Source organism: Haemaphysalis longicornis, unplaced genomic scaffold (genome assembly GCF_048455015.1).
Source record: "Haemaphysalis longicornis isolate Haplotype H1 unplaced genomic scaffold, Haemaphysalis longicornis Haplotype H1 scaffold_6, whole genome shotgun sequence".
NCBI lineage: Eukaryota > Metazoa > Arthropoda > Arachnida > Ixodida > Ixodidae > Haemaphysalis > Haemaphysalis longicornis.
The window spans coordinates 150,744,155-150,766,644 of NW_027526407.1; the positions used below are offsets into that span (position 1 = coordinate 150,744,155).

The window sequence follows — 22,490 nt, forward strand, 5'->3', positions numbered from 1 at the left end:
AAACCCTCTTATGCTACCTTGGCATCAAGGCTGCCAGAACCGAGGCCCTCGCTAAGCTTTCGCACGATAATAGGGTTTGGAAATGAGGGGCTCGTTAGGAAATACAGAAAGAAATGCCGGCAGTCTACAACGCGAAAGAAGGCATAGGGGAGTGGTTAGATTTTTTTTACCATTATTGACGTTACAACGCTTTTTTATTAATTACGTAAGAAAGAAAGAAAGAAAAACACGCGCCCAGAGTGGGGACCGAACCCACGCCTTTCGATTAGATCTCGAATGCCTTACCAATTCGGCTCTTTGGGCGACTGTGTTCTGCTTCACTTTCTGGGGTATTTATATTTACTACAACTGTATCTGACGCTTGAGGGTGGTAGCCAGCGCCACTCAGATTACACGGGGAGAAGGGGACGTTCTTTTTCAACCCCCGGGGCGTGACGCGAACGTCTACAGCCTGTCATGAGCGGTTAACTGGTGGCAAACCCTCTTATGCTACCTTGGCATCAAGGCTGCCAGAACCGAGGCCCTCGCTAAGCTTTCGCACGATAATAGGGTTTGGAAATGAGGGGCTCGTTAGGAAATACAGAAAGAAATGCCGGCAGTCTACAACGCCAAAGAAGGCATAGGGGAGTGGTTAAATTTTTTTTACCGTTATTGACGTTACAACGTTTTTTTATTAATTACGTAAGAAAGAAAGAAAGAAAAACGCGCCCAGAGTGGGGACCGAACCCACGCCTTTCGATTAGATCTCGAATGCCTTGCCAATTCGGCTATCTGGGCGACTGTGTTCTGCTTCACTTTCTGGGGTATTTATATTTACTACAACTGTATCTGACGCTTGAGGGTGGTAGCCAGCGCCATTCAGATTACACGGGGAGAAGGGGACCTTCTTTTTCAACCCCCGGGGCGTGACGCGAACGTCTACAGCCTGTCATGAGCGGTTAACTGGCGGGAAACCCTCTTATGCTACCTTGGCATCAAGGCTGCCAGAACCGAGGCCCTCGCTAAGCTTTCGCACGATAATAGGGTTTGGAAATGAGGGGCTCGTTAGGAAATACAGAAAGAAATGCCGGCAGTCTACAACGCCAAAGAAGGCATAAGGGAGTGGTTAGATTTTTTTTACCGTTATTGACGTTACAACATTTTTTTAATAATTACGTAAGAAAGAAAGAAAGAAAAACACGCGCCCAGAGTGGGGACCGAACCCACGCCTTTCGATTAGATCTCGAATGCCTTACCAATTCGGCTATCTGGGCGACTGTGTTCTGCTTCACTTTCTGGGGTATTTATATTTACTACAACTGTATCTGACGCTTGAGGGTGGTAGCCAGCGCCACTCAGATTACACGGGGAGAAGGGGACCTTCGTTTTCAACCCCCGGGGCGTGACGCGAACGTCTACAGCCTGTCATGAGCGGTTAACTGGCGGGAAACCCTCTTATGCTACCTTGGCATCAAGCCTGCCAGAACCTAGGCCCTCGCTAAGCTTTCGCACAATAATAGGGTTTGGAAATGAGGGGCTCGTTAGGAAATACAGAAAGAAATGCCAGCAGTCTACAACGCCAAAGAAGGCATAGGGGAGTGGTTAGATTTTTTTACCGTTATTGACGTTACAACGTTTTTATATTAATTACGTAAGAAAGGAAGAAAGAAAAACACGCGCCCAGAGTGGGGACCGAACCCACGCCTTTCGATTAGATCTCGAATGCCTTACCAATTCGGCTATCTGGGCGACTGTGTTCTGCTTCACTTTCTGGGGTATTTATATTTACTACAACTGTATCTGACACTTGAGGGTGGTAGCCAGCGCCACTCAGATTACACAGGGAGAAGGGGACCTTCTTTTTCAACCCCCGGGGCGTGACGCGAACGTCTACAGCCTGTCATGAGCGGTTAACTGGCGGGAAACCCTCTTATGCTACCTTGGCATCAAGGCTGCCAGAACCGAGGCCCTCGCTAAGCTTTCGCACGATAATAGGGTTTGGAAATGAGGGGCTCGTTAGGAAATACAGAAAGAAATGCCGGCAGTCTACAATGCCAAAGAAGGCATAGGGGAGTGGTTAGATTTTTTTTACCGTTATTGACGTTACAACGTTTTTTTATTAATTACGTAAGAAAGAAAGAGAGAAAAAGACGCGCCCAGAGTGGGGACCGAACCCACGCCTTTCGATTGATCTCGAATGCCTTACCAATTCGGCTATCTGGGCGACTGTGTTCTGCTTCACTTTCTGGGGTATTTATATTTACTACAACTGTATCTGACGCTTGAGGGTGGTAGCCAGCGCCACTCAGATTACACGGGGAGAAGGGGACCTTCTTTTTCAACCCCCGGGGCGTGACGCGAACGTCTACAGCCTGTCATGAGCGGTTAACTGGCGGCAAACCCTCTTATGCTACCTTGGCATCAAGGCTGCCAGAACCGAGGCCCTCGCTAAGCTTTCGCACGATAATAGGGTTTGGAAATAAGGGGCTCGTTAGGAAATACAGAAAGAAATTCCGGCAGTCTACAACGCCAAAGAAGGCATAGGGGAGTGGTTAGATTTTTTTTACCGTTATTGACGTTACAACGTTTTTTTAATAATTACGTAAGAAAGGAAGAAAGAAAAACACGCGCCCAGAGTGGGGACCGAACCCACGCCTTTCGATTAGATCTCGAATGCCTTACCAATTCGGCTATCTGGGCGACTGTGTTCTGCTTCACTTTCTGGGGTATTTATATAACTACAACTGTATCTGACGCTTGAGGGTGGTAGCCAGCGCCACTCAGATTACACGGGGAGAAGGGGACCTTCTTTTTCAACCCCCGGGGCGTGACGCGAACGTCTACAGCCTGTCATGAGCGGTTAACTGGCGGGAAACCCTCTTATGCTACCTCGGCATCAAGGCTGCCAGAACCGAGGCCCTCGCTAAGCTTTCGCACGATAATAGGGTTTGGAAATGAGGGGCTCGTTAGGAAATACAGAAAGAAATGCTGGCAGTCTACAACGCCAAAGAAGGCATAGGGGAGTGGTTAGATTTTCTTTACCGTTATTGACGTTACAACGTTTTTTTAGTAATTACGTAAGAAAGAAAGAAAGAAAAACACGCGCCCAGAGTGGGGACCGAACCCACGCCTTTCGATTAGATCTCGAATGCCTTACCAATTCGGCTATCTGGGCGACTGTGTTCTGCTTCACTTTCTGGGGTATTTATATTTACTACAACTGTATCTGACGCTTGAGGGTGGTAGCCAGCGCCACTCAGATTACACGGGGAGAAGGGGACCTTCTTTTTCAACCCCCGGGGCGTGACGCGAACGTCTACAGCCTGTCATGAGCGGTTAACTGGCGGGAAACCCTCTTATGCTACCTTGGCATCAAGGCTGCCAGAACCGAGGCCCTCGCTAAGCTTTCGCCCAATAATAGGGTTTGGAAATGAGGGGCTCGTTAGGAAATACAGAAAGAAATGCCGGCAGTCTACAACGCCAAAGAAGGCATAGGGGAGTGGTTAGATTTTTTTTACCGTTATTGACGTTACAACGTTTTTTAATTAATTACGTAAGAAAGGAAAAAAGAAAAACACGCGCCCAGAGTGGGGACCGAACCCACGCCTTTCGATTAGATCTCGTATGCCTTACCAATTCGGCTATCTGGGCGACTGTGTTCTGCTTCACTTTCTGGGGTGTTTATCTTTACTACAACTGTATCTGACGCTTGAGGGTGGTAGCCAGCGCCACTCAGATTACACGGGGAGAAGGGGACCTTCTTTTTCAACCCCCGGGGCGTGACGCGAACGTCTACAGCCTGTCATGAGCGGTTAACTGGCGGGAAACCCTCTTATGCTACCTTGGCATCAAGGCTGCCAGAACCGAGGCCCTCGCTAAGCTTTCGCACGATAATAGGGTTTGGAAATGAGGGGCTCGTTAGGAAATACAGAAAGAAATGCCGGCAGTCTACAACGCGAAAGAAGGCATAGGGGAGTGGTTAGATTTTTTTTACCATTATTGACGTTACAACGCTTTTTTATTAATTACGTAAGAAAGAAAGAAAGAAAAACACGCGCCCAGAGTGGGGACCGAACCCACGCCTTTCGATTAGATCTCGAATGCCTTACCAATTCGGCTCTCTGGGCGACTGTGTTCTGCTTCACTTTCTGGGGTATTTATATTTACTACAACTGTATCTGACGCTTGAGGGTGGTAGCCAGCGCCACTCAGATTACACGGGGAGAAGGGGACCTTCTTTTTCAACCCCCGGGGCGTGACGCGAACGTCTACAGCCTGTCATGAGCGGTTAACTGGCGGGAAACCCTCTTATGCTACCTTGGCATCAAGGCTGCCAGAACCGAGGCCCTCGCTAAGCTTTCGCACGATAATAGGGTTTGGAAATGAGGGGCTCGTTAGGAAATACAGAAAGAAATGCCGGCAGTCTACAACGCCAAAGAAGGCATAGGGGAGTGGTTAGATTTTTTTTACCATTATTGACGTTACAACGCTTTTTTATTAATTACGTAAGAAAGAAAGAAAAACACGCGCCCAGAGTGGGGACCGAACCCACGCCTTTCGATTAGATCTCGAATGCCTTACCAATTCGGCTCTCTGGGCGACTGTGTTCTGCTTCACTTTCTGGGGTATTTATATTTACTACAACTGTATCTGACGCTTGAGGGTGGTAGCCAGCGCCACTCAGATTACACGGGGAGAAGGGGACCTTCTTTTTCAACCCCCGGGGCGTGACGCGAACGTCTACAGCCTGTCATGAGCGGTTAACTGGCGGGAAACCCTCTTATGCTACCTTGGCATCAAGGCTGCCAGAACCGAGGCCCTCGCTAAGCTTTCGCACGATAATAGGGTTTGGAAATGAGGGGCTCGTTAGGAAATACAGAAAGAAATGCTGGCAGTCTACAACGCCAAAGAAGGCATAGGGGAGTGGTTAGATTTTCTTTACCGTTATTGACGTTACAACGTTTTTTTATTAATTACGTAAGAAAGAAAGAAAGAAAAACACGCGCCCAGAGTGGGGACCGAACCCACGCCTTTCGATTAGATCTCGAATGCCTTACCAATTCGGCTATCTGGGCGACTGTGTTCTGCTTCACTTTCTGGGGTATTTATATTTACTACAACTGTATCTGACGCTTGAGGGTGGTAGCCAGCGCCACTTAGATTACACGGGGAGAAGGGGACCTTCTTTTTCAACCCCCGGGGCGTGACGCGAACGTCTACAGCCTGTCATGAGCGGTTAACTGGCGAGAAACCCTCTTATGCTACCTTGGCATCAACGCTGCCAGAACCGAGGCCCTCGCTAGACTTTCGCACAATAATAGGGTTTGGAAATGAGGGGCTCGTTAGGAAATACAGAAAGAAATGCCGGCAGTCTACAACGCCAAAGAAGGCACAGGGGAGTGGTTAGATTTTTTTTACCGTTACTGACGTTACAACGTTTTTTTATTAATTACGTAAGAAAGGAAGAAAGAAAAACACGCGCCCAGAGTGGGGACCGAACCCACGCCTTTCGATTAGATCTCGAATGCCTTACCAATTCGGCTATCTGGGCGACTGTGTTCTGCTTCACTTTCTGGGGTGTTTATATTTACTACAACTGTATCTGACGCTTGAGGGTGGTAGCCAGCGCCACTCAGATTACACGGGGAGAAGGGGACCTTCTTTTTCAACCCCCGGGGCGTGACGCGAACGTCTACAGCCTGTCATGAGCGGTTAACTGGCGGGAAACCCTCTTATGCTACCTTGCCATCAAGGCTGCCAGAACCGAGGCCCTCGCTAAGCTTTCGCACGATAATGGGGTTTGGAAATGAGGGGCTCGTTAGGAAATACAGAAAGAAATGCCGGCAGTCTACAACGCCAAAGAAGGCATAGGGGAGTGGTTAGATTTTTTTTACCGTTATTGACGTTACAACGTTTTTTAATTAATTACGTAAGAAAGGAAAAAAGAAAAACACGCGCCCAGAGTGGGGACCGAACCCACGCCTTTCGATTAGATCTCGTATGCCTTACCAATTCGGCTATCTGGGCGACTGTGTTCTGCTTCACTTTCTGGGGTGTTTATATTTACTACAACTGTATCTGACGCTTGAGGGTGGTAGCCAGCGCCACTCAGATTACACGGGGAGAAGGGGACCTTCTTTTTCAACCCCCGGGGCGTGACGCGAACGTCTACAGCCTGTCATGAGCGGTTAACTGGCGGGAAACCCTCTTATGCTACCTTGGCATCAAGGCTGCCAGAACCGAGGCCCTCGCTAAGCTTTCGCACGATAATAGGGTTTGGAAATGAGGGGCTCGTTAGGAAATACAGAAAGAAATGCCGGCAGTCTACAACGCGAAAGAAGGCATAGGGGAGTGGTTAGATTTTTTTTACCATTATTGACGTTACAACGCTTTTTTATTAATTACGTAAGAAAGAAAGAAAGAAAAACACGCGCCCAGAGTGGGGACCGAACCCACGCCTTTCGATTAGATCTCGAATGCCTTACCAATTCGGCTCTCTGGGCGACTGTGTTCTGCTTCACTTTCTGGGGTATTTATATTTACTACAACTGTATCTGACGCTTGAGGGTGGTAGCCAGCGCCACTCAGATTACACGGGGAGAAGGGGACCTTCTTTTTCAACCCCCGGGGCGTGACGCGAACGTCTACAGCCTGTCATGAGCGGTTAACTGGCGGGAAACCCTCTTATGCTACCTTGGCATCAAGGCTGCCAGAACCGAGGCCCTCGCTAAGCTTTCGCACGATAATAGGGTTTGGAAATGAGGGGCTCGTTAGGAAATACAGAAAGAAATGCCGGCAGTCTACAACGCGAAAGAAGGCATAGGGGAGTGGTTAGATTTTTTTTACCATTATTGACGTTACAACGCTTTTTTATTAATTACGTAAGAAAGAAAGAAAAACACGCGCCCAGAGTGGGGACCGAACCCACGCCTTTCGATTAGATCTCGAATGCCTTACCAATTCGGCTCTCTGGGCGACTGTGTTCTGCTTCACTTTCTGGGGTATTTATATTTACTACAACTGTATCTGACGCTTGAGGGTGGTAGCCAGCGCCACTCAGATTACACGGGGAGAAGGGGACCTTCTTTTTCAACCCCCGGGGCGTGACGCGAACGTCTACAGCCTGTCATGAGCGGTTAACTGGCGGGAAACCCTCTTATGCTACCTTGGCATCAAGGCTGCCAGAACCGAGGCCCTCGCTAAGCTTTCGCACGATAATAGGGTTTGGAAATGAGGGGCTCGTTAGGAAATACAGAAAGAAATGCTGGCAGTCTACAATGCCAAAGAAGGCATAGGGGAGTGGTTAGATTTTCTTTACCGTTATTGACGTTACAACGTTTTTTTATTAATTACGTAAGAAAGAAAGAAAGAAAAACACGCGCCCAGAGTGGGGACCGAACCCACGCCTTTCGATTAGATCTCGAATGCCTTACCAATTCGGCTATCTGGGCGACTGTGTTCTGCTTCACTTTCTGGGGTATTTATATTTACTACAACTGTATCTGACGCTTGAGGGTGGTAGCCAGCGCCACTTAGATTACACGGGGAGAAGGGGACCTTCTTTTTCAACCCCCGGGGCGTGACGCGAACGTCTACAGCCTGTCATGAGCGGTTAACTGGCGAGAAACCCTCTTATGCTACCTTGGCATCAACGCTGCCAGAACCGAGGCCCTCGCTAGACTTTCGCACAATAATAGGGTTTGGAAATGAGGGGCTCGTTAGGAAATACAGAAAGAAATGCCGGCAGTCTACAACGCCAAAGAAGGCACAGGGGAGTGGTTAGATTTTTTTTACCGTTACTGACGTTACAACGTTTTTTTATTAATTACGTAAGAAAGGAAGAAAGAAAAACACGCGCCCAGAGTGGGGACCGAACCCACGCCTTTCGATTAGATCTCGAATGCCTTACCAATTCGGCTATCTGGGCGACTGTGTTCTGCTTCACTTTCTGGGGTGTTTATATTTACTACAACTGTATCTGACGCTTGAGGGTGGTAGCCAGCGCCACTCAGATTACACGGGGAGAAGGGGACCTTCTTTTTCAACCCCCGGGGCGTGACGCGAACGTCTACAGCCTGTCATGAGCGGTTAACTGGCGGGAAACCCTCTTATGCTACCTTGCCATCAAGGCTGCCAGAACCGAGGCCCTCGCTAAGCTTTCGCACGATAATGGGGTTTGGAAATGAGGGGCTCGTTAGGAAATACAGAAAGAAATGCCGGCAGTCTACAACGCCAAAGAAGGCATAGGGGAGTGGTTAGATTTTTTTTACCGTTATTGACGTTACAACGCTTTTTTATTAATTACGTAAGAAAGAAAGAAAGAAAAACACGCGCCCAGAGTGGGGACCGAACCCACGCCTTTCGATTAGATCTCGAATGCCTTACCAATTCGGCTATCTGGGCGACTGTGTTCTGCTTCACTTTCTGGGGTATTTATATTTACTACAACTGTATCTGACGCTTGAGGGTGGTAGCCAGCGGCACTCAGATTACACGGGGAGAAGGGGACCTTCTTTTTCAACCCCCGGGGCGTGACGCGAACGTCTACAGCCTGTCATGAGCGGTTAACTGGCGGGAAACCCTCTTATGCTACCTTGGCATCAAGGCTGCCAGAACCGAGGCCCTCGCTAAGCTTTCGCACGACAATAGGGTTTGGAAATGAGGGGCTCGTTAGGAAATACAGAAAGAAATGCCGGCAGTCTACAACGCCAAAGAAGGCATAGGGGAGTGGTTAGATTTTTTTTACCGTTATTGACGTTACAACGTTTTTTTATTAATTACGTAAGAAAGGAAGAAAGAAAAACACGCGCCCAGAGTGGGGACCGAACCCACGCCTTTCGATTAGATCTCGAATGCCTTACCAATTCGGCTATCTGGGCGACTGTGTTCTGCTTCACTTTCTGGGGTATTTATATTTACTACAACTGTATCTGACGCTTGAGGGTGGTAGCCAGCGCCACTCAGATTACACGGGCAGAAGGGGACCTTCTTTTTCAACCCCCGGGGCGTGACGCGAACGTCTACAGCCTGTCATGAGCGGTTAACTGGCGGGAAACCCTCTTATGCTACCTTGGCATCAAGTCTGCCAGAACCGAGGCCCTCGCTAATCTTTCGCACGATAATAGGGTTTGGAAATGAGGGGCTGGTTAGGAAATACAGAAAGAAATGCCGGCAGCCTACAACGCCAAAGAAGGCATAGGGGAGTGGTTAGATTTTTTTTACCGTTATTGACGTTACAACGTTTTTTTATTAATTACGTAAGAAAGAAAGAAAGAAAAACACGCGCCCAGAGTGGGGACCGAACCCACGCCTTTCGATTAGATCTCGAATGCCTTACCAATTCGGCTATCTGGGCGACTGTGTTCTGCTTCACTTTCTGGGGTATTTATATTTACTACAACTGTATCTGACGCTTGAGGGTGGTAGCCAGCGCCACTCAGATTACACGGGGAGAAGGGGACCTTCTTTTTCAACCCCCGGGGCGTGACGCGAACGTCTACAGCCTGTCATGAGCGGTTAACTGGCGGGAAACCCTCTTATGCTACCTTGGCATCAAGGCTGCCAGAACCGAGGCCCTCGCTAAGCTTTCGCACGATAATAGGGTTTGGAAATGAGGGGCTCGTTAGGAAATACAGAAAGAAACGCCGGCAGTCTACAACGCCAAAGAAGGCATAGGGGAGTGGTTAGATTTTTTTTACCATTACTGACGTTACAACGTTTTTTTATTAACTACGTAAGAAAGAAAGAAAGAAAAACACGCGCCCAGAGTGGGGACCGAACCCACGCCTTTCGATTAGATCTCGAATGCCTTACCAATTCGGCTATCTCGGCGACTGTGTTCTGCTTCACTTTCTGGGGTATTTATAGTTACTACAACTGTATCTGACGCTTGAGGGTGGTAGCCAGCGCCACTCAGATTACACGGGGAGAAGGGGACCTTCTTTTTCAACCCCCGGGGCGTGACGCGAACGTCTACAGCCTGTCATGAGCGGTTAACTGGCGGGAAACCCTCTTATGCTACCTTGGCATCAAGGCTGCCAGAACCGAGGCCCTCGCTAAGCTTTCGCACGATAATAGGGTTTGGAAATGAGGGGTCGTTAGGAAATACAGAAAGAAACGCCGGCAGTCTACAACGCCAAAGAAGGCATAGGGGAGTGGTTAGATTTTTTTTACCATTATTGACGTTACAACGTTTTTTTATTAACTACGTAAGAAAGAAAGAAAGAAAAACACGCGCCCAGAGTGGGGACCGAACCCACGCCTTTCGATTAGATCTCGAATGCCTTACCAATTCGGCTATCTGGGCGACTGTGTTCTGCTTCACTTTCTGGGGTATTTATAGTTACTACAACTGTATCTGACGCTTGAGGGTGGTAGCCAGCGCCACTCAGATTACACGGGGAGAAGGGGACCTTCTTTTTCAACCCCCGGGGCGTGACGCGAACGTCTACAGCCTGTCATGAGCGGTTAACTGGCGGGAAACCCTCTTATTCTACCTTGGCATCACGGCTGCCAGAACCGAGGCCCTCGCTAAGCTTTCGCACAATAATAGGGTTTGGAAATGAGGGGCTCGTTAGGAAATACAGAAAGAAATGCCGGCAGTCTACAACGCCAAAGAAGGCATAGGGGAGTGGTTAGATTTTTTTTACCGTTATTGACGTTACAACGTTTTTTTAATAATTACGTAAGAAAGAAAGAAAGAAAAACACGCGCCCAGAGTGGGGACCGAACCCACGCCTTTCGATTAGATCTCGAATGCCTTACCAATTCGGCTATCTGGGCGACTGTGTTCTGCTTCACTTTCTGGGGTATTTATATTTACTACCACTGTATCTGACGCTTGAGGGTGGTAGCCAGCGCCATTCAGATTACACGGGGAGAAGGGGACCTTCTTTTTCAACCCCCGGGGCGTGACGCGCACGTCTAAAGCCTGTCATGAGCGGTTAACTGGCGGGAAACCCTCTCATGCTACCTTGGCATCAAGGCTGCCAGAACCGAGGCCCTCGCTAAGCTTTCGCACGATAATAGGGTTTGGAAATGAGGGGCTCGTTAGGAAATACAGAAAGAAATGCCGGCAGTCTACAACGCCAAAGAAGGCATAAGGGAGTGGTTAGATTTTTTTTACCGTTATTGACGTTACAACATTTTTTTATTAATTACGCAAGAAAGAAAGAAAGAAAAACACGCGCCCAGAGTGGGGACCGAACCCACGCCTTTCGATTAGATCTCGAATGCCTTACCAATTCGGCTATCTGGGCGACTGTGTTTTGCTTCACTTTCTGGGGTATTTATATTTACTACAACTGTATCTGACGCTTGAGGGTGGTAGCCAGCGCCACTCAGATTACACGGGGAGAAGGGGACGTTCTTTTTCAACCCCCGGGGCGTGACGCGAACGTCTACAGCCTGTCATGAGCGGTTAACTGGCGGCAAACCCTCTTATGCTACCTTGGCATCAAGGCTGCCAGAACCGAGGCCCTCGCTAAGCTTAAGCACGATAATAGGGTTTGGAAATGAGGGGCTCGTTAGGAAATACAGAAAGAAATGCCGGCAGTCTACAACACCAAAGAAGGCATAGGGGAGTGGTTAGATTTTTTTTACCGTTATTGACGTTACAACGTTTTTTTATTAATTACGTAAGAAAGAGAGAAAGAAAAACACGCGCCCAGAGTGGGGACCGAACCCACGCCTTTCGATTAGATCTCGAATGCCTTGCCAATTTGGGCGACTGTGTTCTGCTTCACTTTCTGGGGTATTTATATTTACTACAACTGTATCTGACGCTTGAGGGTGGTAGCCGGCGCCATTCAGATTACACGGGGAGAAGGGGACCTTCTTTTTCAACCCCCGGGGCGTGACGCGAACGTCTACAGCCTGTCATGAGCGGTTAACTGGCGGGAAACCCTCTTATGCTACCTTGGCATCAAGGCTGCCAGAACCGAGGCCCTCGCTAAGCTTTCGCACGATAATAGGGTTTGGAAATGAGGGGCTCGTTAGGAAATACAGAAAGAAATGCCGGCAGTCTACAACACCAAAGAAGGCATAGGGGAGTGGTTAGATTTTTTTTACCGTTATTGACGTTACAACGTTTTTTTATTAATTACGTAAGAAAGAAAGAAAGAAAAACACGCGCCCAGAGTGGGGACCGAACCCACGCCTTTCGATTAGATCTCGAATGCCTTGCCAATTCGGCTATCTGGGCGACTGTGTTCTGCTTCACTTTCTGGGGTATTTATATTTACTACAACTGTATCTGACGCTTGAGGGTGGTAGCCGGCGCCATTCAGATTACACGGGGAGAAGGGGACCTTCTTTTTCAACCCCCGGGGCGTGACGCGAACGTCTACAGCCTGTCATGAGCGGTTAACTGGCGGGAAACCCTCTTATGCTACCTTGGCATCAAGGCTGCCAGAACCGAGGCCCTCGCTAAGCTTTCGCACGATAATAGGGTTTGGAAATGAGGGGCTCGTTAGGAAATACAGAAAGAAATGCCGGCAGTCTACAACGCCAAAGAAGGCATAGGGAAGTGGTTAAATTTTTTTTACCGTTATTGACGTTACAACATTTTTTTATTAATTACGTAAGAAAGAAAGAAAGAAAAACACGCGCCCAGAGTGGGGACCGAACCCACGCCTTTCGATTAGATCTCGAATGCCTTACCAATTCGGCTATCTGGGCGACTGTGTTCTGCTTCACTTTCTGGGGTATTGATATTTACTACAACTGTATCTGACGCTTGAGGGTGGTAGCCAGCGCCACTCAGATTACACGGGGAGAAGGGGACCTTTGTTTTCAACCCCCGGGGCGTGACGCGAACGTCTACAGCCTGTCATGAGCGGTTAACTGGCGGGAAACCCTCTTATGCTACCTTGAAATCAAGGCTGCCAGAACCGAGGCCCTCGCTAAGCTTTCGCACAATAATAGGGTTTGGAAATGAGGGGCTCGTTAGGAAATACAGAAAGAAATGCCGGCAGTCTACAACGCCAAAGAAGGCATAGGGGAGTGGTTAGATTTTTTTCACCGTTATTGACGTTACAACGTTTTTTTATTAATTACGTAAGAAAGGAAGAAAGAAAACCACGCGCCCAGAGTGGGGACCGAACCCACGCCTTTCGATTAGATCTCGAATGCCTTACCAATTCGGCTATCTGGGCGACTGTGTTCTGCTTCACTTTCTGGGGTATTTATATTTACTACAACTGTATCTGACACTTGAGGGTGGTAGCCAGCGCCACTCAGATTACCCAGGGAGAAGAGGACCTTCTTTTTCAACCCCCGGGGCGTGACGCGAACGTCTACAGCCTGTCATGAGCGGTTAACTGGCGGGAAACCCTCTTATGCTACCTTGGCATCAAGGCTGCCAGAACCGAGGCCCTCGCTAAGCTTTCGCACGATAATAGGGTTTGGAAATGAGGGGCTCGTTAGGAAATACAGAAAGAAATGCTGGCAGTCTACAACGCCAAAGAAGGCATAGGGGAGTGGTTAGATTTTCTTTACCGTTATTGACGTTACAACGTTTTTTTATTAATTACGTAAGAAAGAAAGAAAGAAAAACACGTGCCCAGAGTGGGGACCGAACCCACGCCTTTCGATTAGATCTCGAATGCCTTACCAATTCGGCTATCTGGGCGACTGTGTTCTGCTTCACTTTCTGGGGTATTTATATTTACTACAACTGTATCTGACGCTTGAGGGTGGTAGCCAGCGCCACTCAGATTACACGGGGAGAAGGGGACCTTCTTTTTCAACCCCCGGGGCGTGACGCGAACGTCTACAGCCTGTCATGAGCGGTTAACTGGCGGGAAACCCTCTTATGCTACCTTGGCATCAAGGCTGCCAGAACCGAGGCCCTCGCTAAGCTTTCGCACGATAATAGGGTTTGGAAATGAGGGGCTTGTTAGGAAATACAGAAAGAAATGCCGGCAGCCTACAACGCCAAAGAAGGCATAGGGGAGTGGTTAGATTTTTTTTACCGTTATTGACGTTACAACGTTTTTTTATTAATTACGTAAGAAAGAAAGAAAGAAAAACACGCGCTAAGAGTGGGGACCGAACCCACGCCTTTCGATTAGATCTCGAATGACTTACCAATTCGGCTATCTGGGCGACTGTGTTCTGCTTCACTTTCTGGGGTATTTATATTTACTACAACTGTATCTGACGCTTGAGGGTGGTAGCCAGCGCCACTCAGATTACACGGGGAGAAGGGGACCTTCTTTTTCAACCCCCGGGGCGTGACGCGAAAGTCTACAGCCTGTCATGAGCGGTTAACTGGCGGGAAACCCTCTTATGCTACCTTGGCATCAAGGCTGCCAGAACCGAGGCCCTCGCTAAGCTTTCGCACGATAATAACGTTTGGAAATGAGGGGCTCGTTAGGAAATACAGAAAGAAACGCCGGTAGTCTACAACGCCAAAGCAGGCATAGGGGAGTGGTTAGATTTTTTTTACCATTATTGACGTTACAACGTTTTTTTATTAATTACGTAAGAAAGAAAGAAAGAAAAACACGCGCCCAGAGTGGGGACCGAACCCACGCCTTTCGATTAGATCTCGAATGCCTTACCAATTCGGCTATCTGGGCGACTGTGTTCTGCTTCACTTTCTGGGGTATTTATATTTACTACAACTGTATCTGACGCTTGAGGGTGGTAGCCAGCGCCACTCAGATTACACGGGGAGAAGGGGACCTTCTTTTTCAACCCCCGGGGCGTGACGCGAACGTCTACAGCCTGTCATGAGCGGTTAACTGGCGGGAAACCCTCTTATGCTACCTTGGCATCAAGGCTGCCAGAACCGAGGCCCTCGCTAAGCTTTCGCACAATAATAGGGTTTGGAAATGAGGGGCTCGTTAGGAAATACAGAAAGAAATGCCGGCAGTCTACAACGCCAAAGAAGGCATAGAAGAGTGGTTAGATTTTTTTTACCGTTATTGACGTTACAACCTTTTTTTATTAATTACGTAAGAAAGGAAGAAAGAAAAACACGCGCCCAGAGTGGGGACCGAACCCACGCCTTTCGATTAGATCTCGAATGCCTTACCAATTCGGCTATCTGGGCGACTGTGTTCTGCTTCACTTTCTGGGGTATTTATATTTACTACAACTGTATCTGACGCTTGAGGGTGGTAGCCAGCGCCACTCAGATTACACGGGGAGAAGGGGACCTTCTTTTTCAACCCCCGGGGCGTGACGCGAACGTCTACAGCCTGTCATGAGCGGTTAACTGGCGGGAAACCCTCTTATGCTACCTTGGCATCAAGGCTGCCAGAACCGAGGCCCTCGCTAAGCTTTCGCACGATAATAGGGTTTGGAAATGAGGGGCTCGTTAGGAAATACAGAAAGAAATGCCGGCAGTCTACAACGCCAAAGAAGGCATAGGGGAGTGGTTAGATTTTTTTTACCGTTATTGACGTTACAACGTTTTTTTATTAATTACGTAAGAAAGGAAGAAAGAAAAACACGCGCCCAGAGTGGGGACCGAACCCACGCCTTTCGATTAGATCTCGAATGCCTTACCAATTCGCCTATCTGGGCGACTGTGTTCTGCTTCACTTTCTGGGGTATTTATATTTACTACAACTGTATCTGACGCTTGAGGGTGGTAGCCAGCGCCACTCAGATTACACGGGGAGAAGGGGACCTTCTTTTTCAACCCCCGGGGCGTGACGCGAACGTCTACAGCCTGTCATGAGCGGTTAACTGGCGGGAAACCCTCTTATGCTACCTTGGCATCAAGGCTGCCAGAACCGAGGCCCTCGCTAAGCTTTCGCACGATAATAGGGTTTGGAAATGAGGGGCTGGTTAGGAAATACAGAAAGAAATGCCGGCAGCCTACAACGCCAAAGAAGGCATAGGGGAGTGGTTAGATTTTTTTTACCGTTATTGACGTTACAACGTTTTTTTATTAATTACGTAAGAAAGAAAGAAAGAAAACACGCGCCCAGAGTGGGGACCGAACCTACGCCTTTCGATTAGATCTCGAATGCCTTACCAATAAGGCTATCTGGGCGACTGTGTTCTGCTTCACTTTCTGGGGTATTTATATTTACTACAACTGTATCTGACGCTTGAGGGTGGTAGCCAGCGCCACTCAGATTACACGGGGAGAAGGGGACCTTCTTTTTCAACCCCCGGGGCGTGACGCGAACGTCTACAGCCTGTCATGAGCGGTTAACTGGCGGGAAACCCTCTTATGCTACCTTGGCATCAAGGCTGCCAGAACCGAGGCCCTCGCTAAGCTTTCGCACGATAATAGGGTTTGGAAATAAGGGGCTCGTTAGGAAATACAGAAAGAAATGCCGGCAGTCTACAACGCCAAAGAAGGCATAGGGGAGTGGTTAGATTTTTTTTACCGTTATTGACGTTACAATGTTTTTTTATTAATTACGTAAGAAAGAACGAAAGAAAAACACGCGCCCAGAGTGGGGACCGAACCCACGCCTTTCGATTAGATCTCGAATGCCTTACCAATTCGGCTATCTGAGCGACTGTGTTCTGCTTCACTTTATGGGGTATTTATATTTACTACAACTGTATCTGACGCTTGAGGGTGGTAGCCAGCGCCACTCAGATTACACGGGGAGAAGGGGACCTTCTTATTCAACCCCCGGGGCGTGACGCGAACGTCTACAGCCTGTCATGAGCGGTTAACTGGCGGGAAACCCTCTTATGCTACCTTGGCATCAAGGCTGCCAGAACCGAGGCCCTCGCTAAGCTTTCGCACGATAATAGGGTTTGGAAATGAGGGGCTCGTTAGGAAATACAGAAAGAAATGCCGGCAGTCTACAACGCCAAAGAAGGCATAGGGGAGTGGTTAGATTTTTTTTACCGTTATTGACGTTACAACGTTTTTTTATTAATTACGTAAGAAAGAAAGAAAGAAAAACACGCGCCCAGAGTGGGGACCGAACCCACGCCTTTCGATTAGATCTCGAATGCCTTACCAATTCGGCTATCTGGGCGAATGTGTTCTGCTTCACTTTCTGGGGTATTTATGTTTACTACAACTGTATCTGACGCTTGAGGGTGGTAGCCAGCGCCACTCAGATTACACGGGGAGAAGGGGACCTTCTTTTTCAACCGCCGGGGCGTGACGCGAAAGTCTACAGCTTGTCATGAGCGGTTAACTGGCGGGAAACCCTCTTATGCTACCTTGGCATCAAGGCTGCCAGAACCGAGGCCCTCGCTAAGCTTTCGCACGATAATAGGTTTGGAAATGAGGGGCTCGTTAGGAAATACAGAAAGAAATGCCGGCAGTCTACAACGCCAAAGAAGGCATAGGGGAGTGGTTAGATTTTTTTTACCGTTATTGACGTTACAACGTTTTTTTATTAATTACGTAAGAAAGAAAGAAAGAAAAACACGCGCCCAGAGTGGGGACCGAACTCACGCCTTTCGTTAGATCTCGAATGCCTTACCAATTCGGCTATCTGGGCGACTGTGTTCTGCTTCACTTTCTGGGGTATTTATATTTACTACAATTGTATCTGACGCTTGAGGGTGGTAGCCAGCGGCACTCAGATTACACGGGGAGAAGGGGACCTTCTTTTTCAACCCCCCGGGCGTGACGCGAACGTCTACAGCCTGTCATGAGCGGTTAACTGGCGGGAAACCCTCTTATGCTACCTTGGCATCAAGGCTGCCAGAACCGAGGCCCTCGCTAAGCTTTCGCACGATAATAGGGTTTGGAAATGCGGGGCTCGTTAGGAAATACAGAAAGAAATGCCGGCAGTCTACAACGCCAAAGAAAACATAGGGGAATGGTTAGACTATTTTTTTACCGCTAGTGAGGTTACATTATTATTATTATTTTTATTAAATACGTGAGAAAGAAAGAAAGAAAAACACGCGCCCAGAGTGGGGGCCGAACCCACGCCTTTCGATTAGATCTTGAATGCTTACGAATTCGGCTATCTTACGAAACCCCTCCTGTACAAAAGGTACATTGACGATATCTTTTTTATTTGGACCTACAACGAGGATGAGCTCCTCCACTTCATCGACTGTTACAATTCTGCACACCCGAACATCAATTTTACTCACACCTACTCTCAAGAGAGCATAAACTTCCTGGATGTGACCGTGACAATTGAAGACGGTGAACTCACGACAAAGCTGTACCGGAAGCCAACAGATCGCCAGCAATATCTACATTACCAAAGCGATCACCCACGTCACTGTAAGAATAGCATTCCTTATAGCCAGGCCCACCGTTTCAAACGAATCTGCTCAAAATCGGAAGATTTCACTACCAACGCCAAAAATTTAAAAACCATGCTGGAGGGGCAGGGGTACCCAACGCGTGTAACTGATGACGCCATAAAAAAGGCCGAAGCACTCAACCGCGTGGACCTAATTGCGAACCGTCCCCCACAACGCGACTTACAACGAACAGACCTATGCTTAACGTACAGCACCAACTTTCCTAACGTAAAAAACATCTTGAAGCGGCACTACAACATTCTCGGACAAAGTGAACGCCTCAAACGGGCGTTTCCGTCCGTTCCAGGCGTCGTCTACCGACGATCCCGGAACCTCAAAGACACACTCGTGAACGCAAGGACAAATTCATTGTCCGCGCGTAATGAATGCCGGCCATGCCTGAAACCGCGGTGCCTTGTCTGCAAGGCAATGCAACAGACAAGCATTGCTCAAAGCTCCAACTCAGAGTACTCTTTAAAAATTCGCGGGAACATGACGTGCGACACTTCCAATGTGCTTTATTTGATTGAATGCAATGTGTGTCGAATGCAATATATAGGGCAGACAGGGACCTCTTTCAGGCTCCGGTTCAATAATCACAAAGCGAACGCCAAAACGCGCCCGACCCTGCCCCTCTCCAGACACCTCAGCCTTCCAGATCATTCTTTCGATAAACTAAGCGTCACGCTCTTAGAGACGGGGTTCAGGTCAAACCGGGAACGAGAACAACGAGAATCATACCTCATATACCGATTCAATACAATCAAAAAAGGTATAAATGAGGACCCAGGCACACTTGCAGCGATTAAAACATTGTCATCTACCTAACCGTATCAGTGGCGCTGTGGGTGTAGCCGGAACCGGACTCTCGAAATCGCATGCACGTGAGCGTTGGTTCAGTGGATTTTTCCCACATTGCTGATGTCTTTCCGTTTTTGTTTTCATTTTAATTCCTTCTCTCCTTTTCCGCTCTTCGTGTTCACTCCTATCCTTTTTTTTTCTTAATTCTCTCTTTTATAATCGTGTGTTCTAACTTTGGAAACCTTTTCTAAATCGCCGTCACAATCTTACAATTAAGTAATGTTGCCTAGTGTCGGTGCTGTTTCAGCAATAACTTCTGTTTACCTTCTCCCCAAAACACGTGTTCGAAAATTGGTTGGGGGATTTAAACGTTTGGATATGGCGCATAACCCGGAAGATAAGCAATACAATTCTGGGGTCTGCGTTATTACTCGAGCGCACATATCTTTGCCGCTGTTATCACTATTCGCCCCCGCGGACTGGTTACATTTTTGACTGCTTGCAAATCTATTTTTCCCTCCCTTGCACCTACAGTCGTCTTCTAAGCCCGGCTACCGAACCATCGGGGTTTATTTTCTCCGTTCCCCCCCCCCCCCATCCCGTTGAGCAGCTTGCGTTCTGGTTTGGCTGTTTTCCCCCCCATCCCCCACTCCGCGGAGGGGAGACACCGACGACGCACGGGTTGTCGCTGAACTGCAAAGTGGCAGCTCTTAACAAAGACCTGAAAACTCGGCCTAGCGCCCCGTTCTCGGAAGGCGTCCGTCCCGCGAGGGAACGGTGGAATGGTGGCGGACCGTTTCCTTCTTCCCGAACACAAAACGTCCTGTAATTGTCTCAGCTCCGGGAACAGGCCCATAAACGGGCTGTAAAATGCCTTGTTTGCACTTTCCGAACATATGGCGGGACACTCGCTTTCAATCAACGGAAACGCGATCCCTCGGAGCGTCTGGGCGTTAGCATAGTGACGGCTAGCGGCGGAAGATATATTGCCTTCTCTCCTTTGTTCTACAACCCCACTTTCGGACGCTGTTGAGTTTTTCGCGTTTCCGCCACCACTCGAATTCCTGTTCAGTGCTCTTTCATCTCTCTTTCTTCCTTTTTTTTTTCTTTTTTTCTCTCCAACTATCTTGGCGTCTCTCTCTTCGTTGTTCATTTTTTGTTCATTCTTCCAATAAGGAAGATTCCCGCTTCGTGTTTGTGTTGTTCACGTATGTTTGTGTGTGGTATCGTTGGCCATTCGTAAACCCGCTTTCCACTTTCGACATATATGCTCTCTTCCGAAACGACCGAAGCCATCATTCCTGTAGAAGACTTGTCTCGAAGTCGAAACGTCGAAATAAACCCTCCGCTGTTGCTGTTACCGAGGTTTCTTACTTTGTATATATATATATATATATATATATATATAGTGTAACGAGAAGACGAGGAAGTGGACTGTGAAGCCTAGTGTGATGGGCATCTTACACCGACGAAGACGAAGACGGTTGGCGTGGGGTTATCGCTCGTGCTGTGATGGCCGAATTGTAAATAGCCTGCATCTCTTTCTGTAAATAGATCGCTTCAGCATCGACCATGGTTCATGTCATCCGTCCTACCGCCACGTAACATGTTTTGGTGGAGGTTGCGGTTCTGATCCCCTTCGTAGACCTCCAGCTACGCCCGTCTCGGTTTCTGAAGCGACCACCTCAAGGATCAAGGATCGCGTCGGTCCGCCCCAGCCCCGGTGAGCCATTAGCCTGCGCATTCCCCAGCCCGGTGTCCCCTGCCCGTGATCCGACGAGACCAGCCGACTTGACTAGCCGCGACCAGACCAGAAGCCGACGACATTCCCCTGCCCAGTTCTCCGGCGCGATTCCAAGAGCTTGAGGTTCCTTCGTGGCGTCGGCGGCATCGCTGTTCTGGGGCCCATCTTCATGGACCGATCAGCCTGTGCAGTGGCGGCAAGGACTTCACAGTTAATATTCATTTCATCTTCACCGCACGGGTTCATTGACTGTGACCTCGACCGGGACGGTAGTTTTGGATGGCGGGGGGATATGTAACGAGAAGACGAGGAAGTGGACTGTGCAGCCTAGTGTGATGGGCATCTTACACCGACGAAGACGAAGACGGTTGGCGTAGGGTATCGCTCGTGCTGTGATGGCCGAATTGTAAATAGCCTGCATCTCTTTTTACAGAAGAGAAGACGATGAAGAGGGCAGCTCAGCGTGGCTCTGTCATCCCAGCCTACGACGACGAAGATCTGTGGGTGCTCGCTGCCTGCGTGGGCTCTGGCTTGGCCGCCATGTAAATAAGCCGTATATAGACCGCTCATCATTCTTCACCATGATTCCTCTCATCTCTGCTGCCACCACGTTACATTTTGGTGGAGTGTGCGGGTCCCTCGCCGTCCCGCCCCAGCTTCGCACCTCATCAGCCTCGGCGCAATCGTCGAGAGGGCGTGACCCGCGTCGGCAGCCCCAGCCCTGCCGCTACCAGTACTCGACGACGTCGCCCCGCCCCGTATCCCCAGCCCGTGACGAGCCGAATCAGAACAGCCATGACCCGATGACGTGACCAGATGACGACGACGTGTCCCCAGCCCAGTAGACCGACGTGGTTACGCATACCTTCGATGTTTCGTCGGTGCCTTGACGAGGTCGTGTCGCGGGACCAGGCATCGCCCACACCATCATCACCCCATGTGGCGGCGAGGACTTCATTGTACATTGTCAGCTCATCTTTCTTCCTCACCACTTTTTTTACCATTGCGGCGTCGACCGGGACGGTCGCTTTCAACCGGGGGGCCATGTCACGAGAAGACGATGAAGAGGGCAGCTCAGCGTGGCTCTGTCATCCCAGCCTACGACGACGAACATCTGTTGGTGCTCGCTGCCTGCGTGGGCTCTGGCTTGGCCGCCATGTAAATAAGCCGTAAATAGACCGCTCATCATTCTTCACCATGGTTCCTGTCATCTGTGCTGCCACCACGTTACAATATATATATATATATATACATAGCAAATCAGAATATGAAATGAGGGGCTCGTAGAAATGACACAGAAATAAGGGTTGGCAGTCAAGAAAACTTCGGAAAGCAAAGGGGAGGTTGTGGTAGGTCATTGAAACAGATAAAGAATTTGGAAAGACAGAAAGAAAGCGGCGAAAAAATGCCCGCCAGGTGGGATCCGCACCCACGACCTCCAGAATACCGGTCTGGTGCGATAAGAACTACGCTACCGGCGGGGCGATCCCCCCCCGCCTCCCCGTTTTCTGGGTTATTTAGGTCAGTGTAATTTTTTCCTGTGCTTGGGGCTGGTAGCCAGCGAGACTCTGACTTCTCGAGGTGAAGGGTACCTTCTTTTTAACATGTCGAGAGTGGTCAACCAGCGTTGAATCCTCTTAAGCTCCCTATGGCAGCAAGACTGCCAGAACAGAGGCCCTCGCTATGCATGCAGCGTATCTGAATAGGAAATGAGGGGCTCTTAGAAATAACACAAAAATAAGGGTTGGCAGTCAAGAAAACCTCG

The 22,490-nt window shown here is 48.9% G+C and overlaps 1 protein-coding gene, 1 long non-coding RNA gene and 1 other non-coding gene across 3 annotated transcripts in view; 1 reads left to right on the top strand and 2 right to left on the bottom strand.

Annotated features, from left to right (window-relative positions):
- Positions 1–22,490, bottom strand: part of LOC144141204 (uncharacterized) — a 90,454-nt gene that overhangs the window by 55,820 nt on the left and 12,144 nt on the right. The window lies entirely within an intron of this gene.
- LOC144141203 (juvenile hormone acid O-methyltransferase-like) overlaps positions 1–22,490 on the top strand; it is an 86,495-nt gene that overhangs the window by 45,358 nt on the left and 18,647 nt on the right. The gene's annotated exons all lie outside the window — the stretch shown is intronic.
- Trnar-ucu (transfer RNA arginine (anticodon UCU)) lies at positions 13,538–13,609 on the bottom strand. The gene has a single exon. It is a non-coding gene; the product is annotated as a tRNA-Arg (tRNA).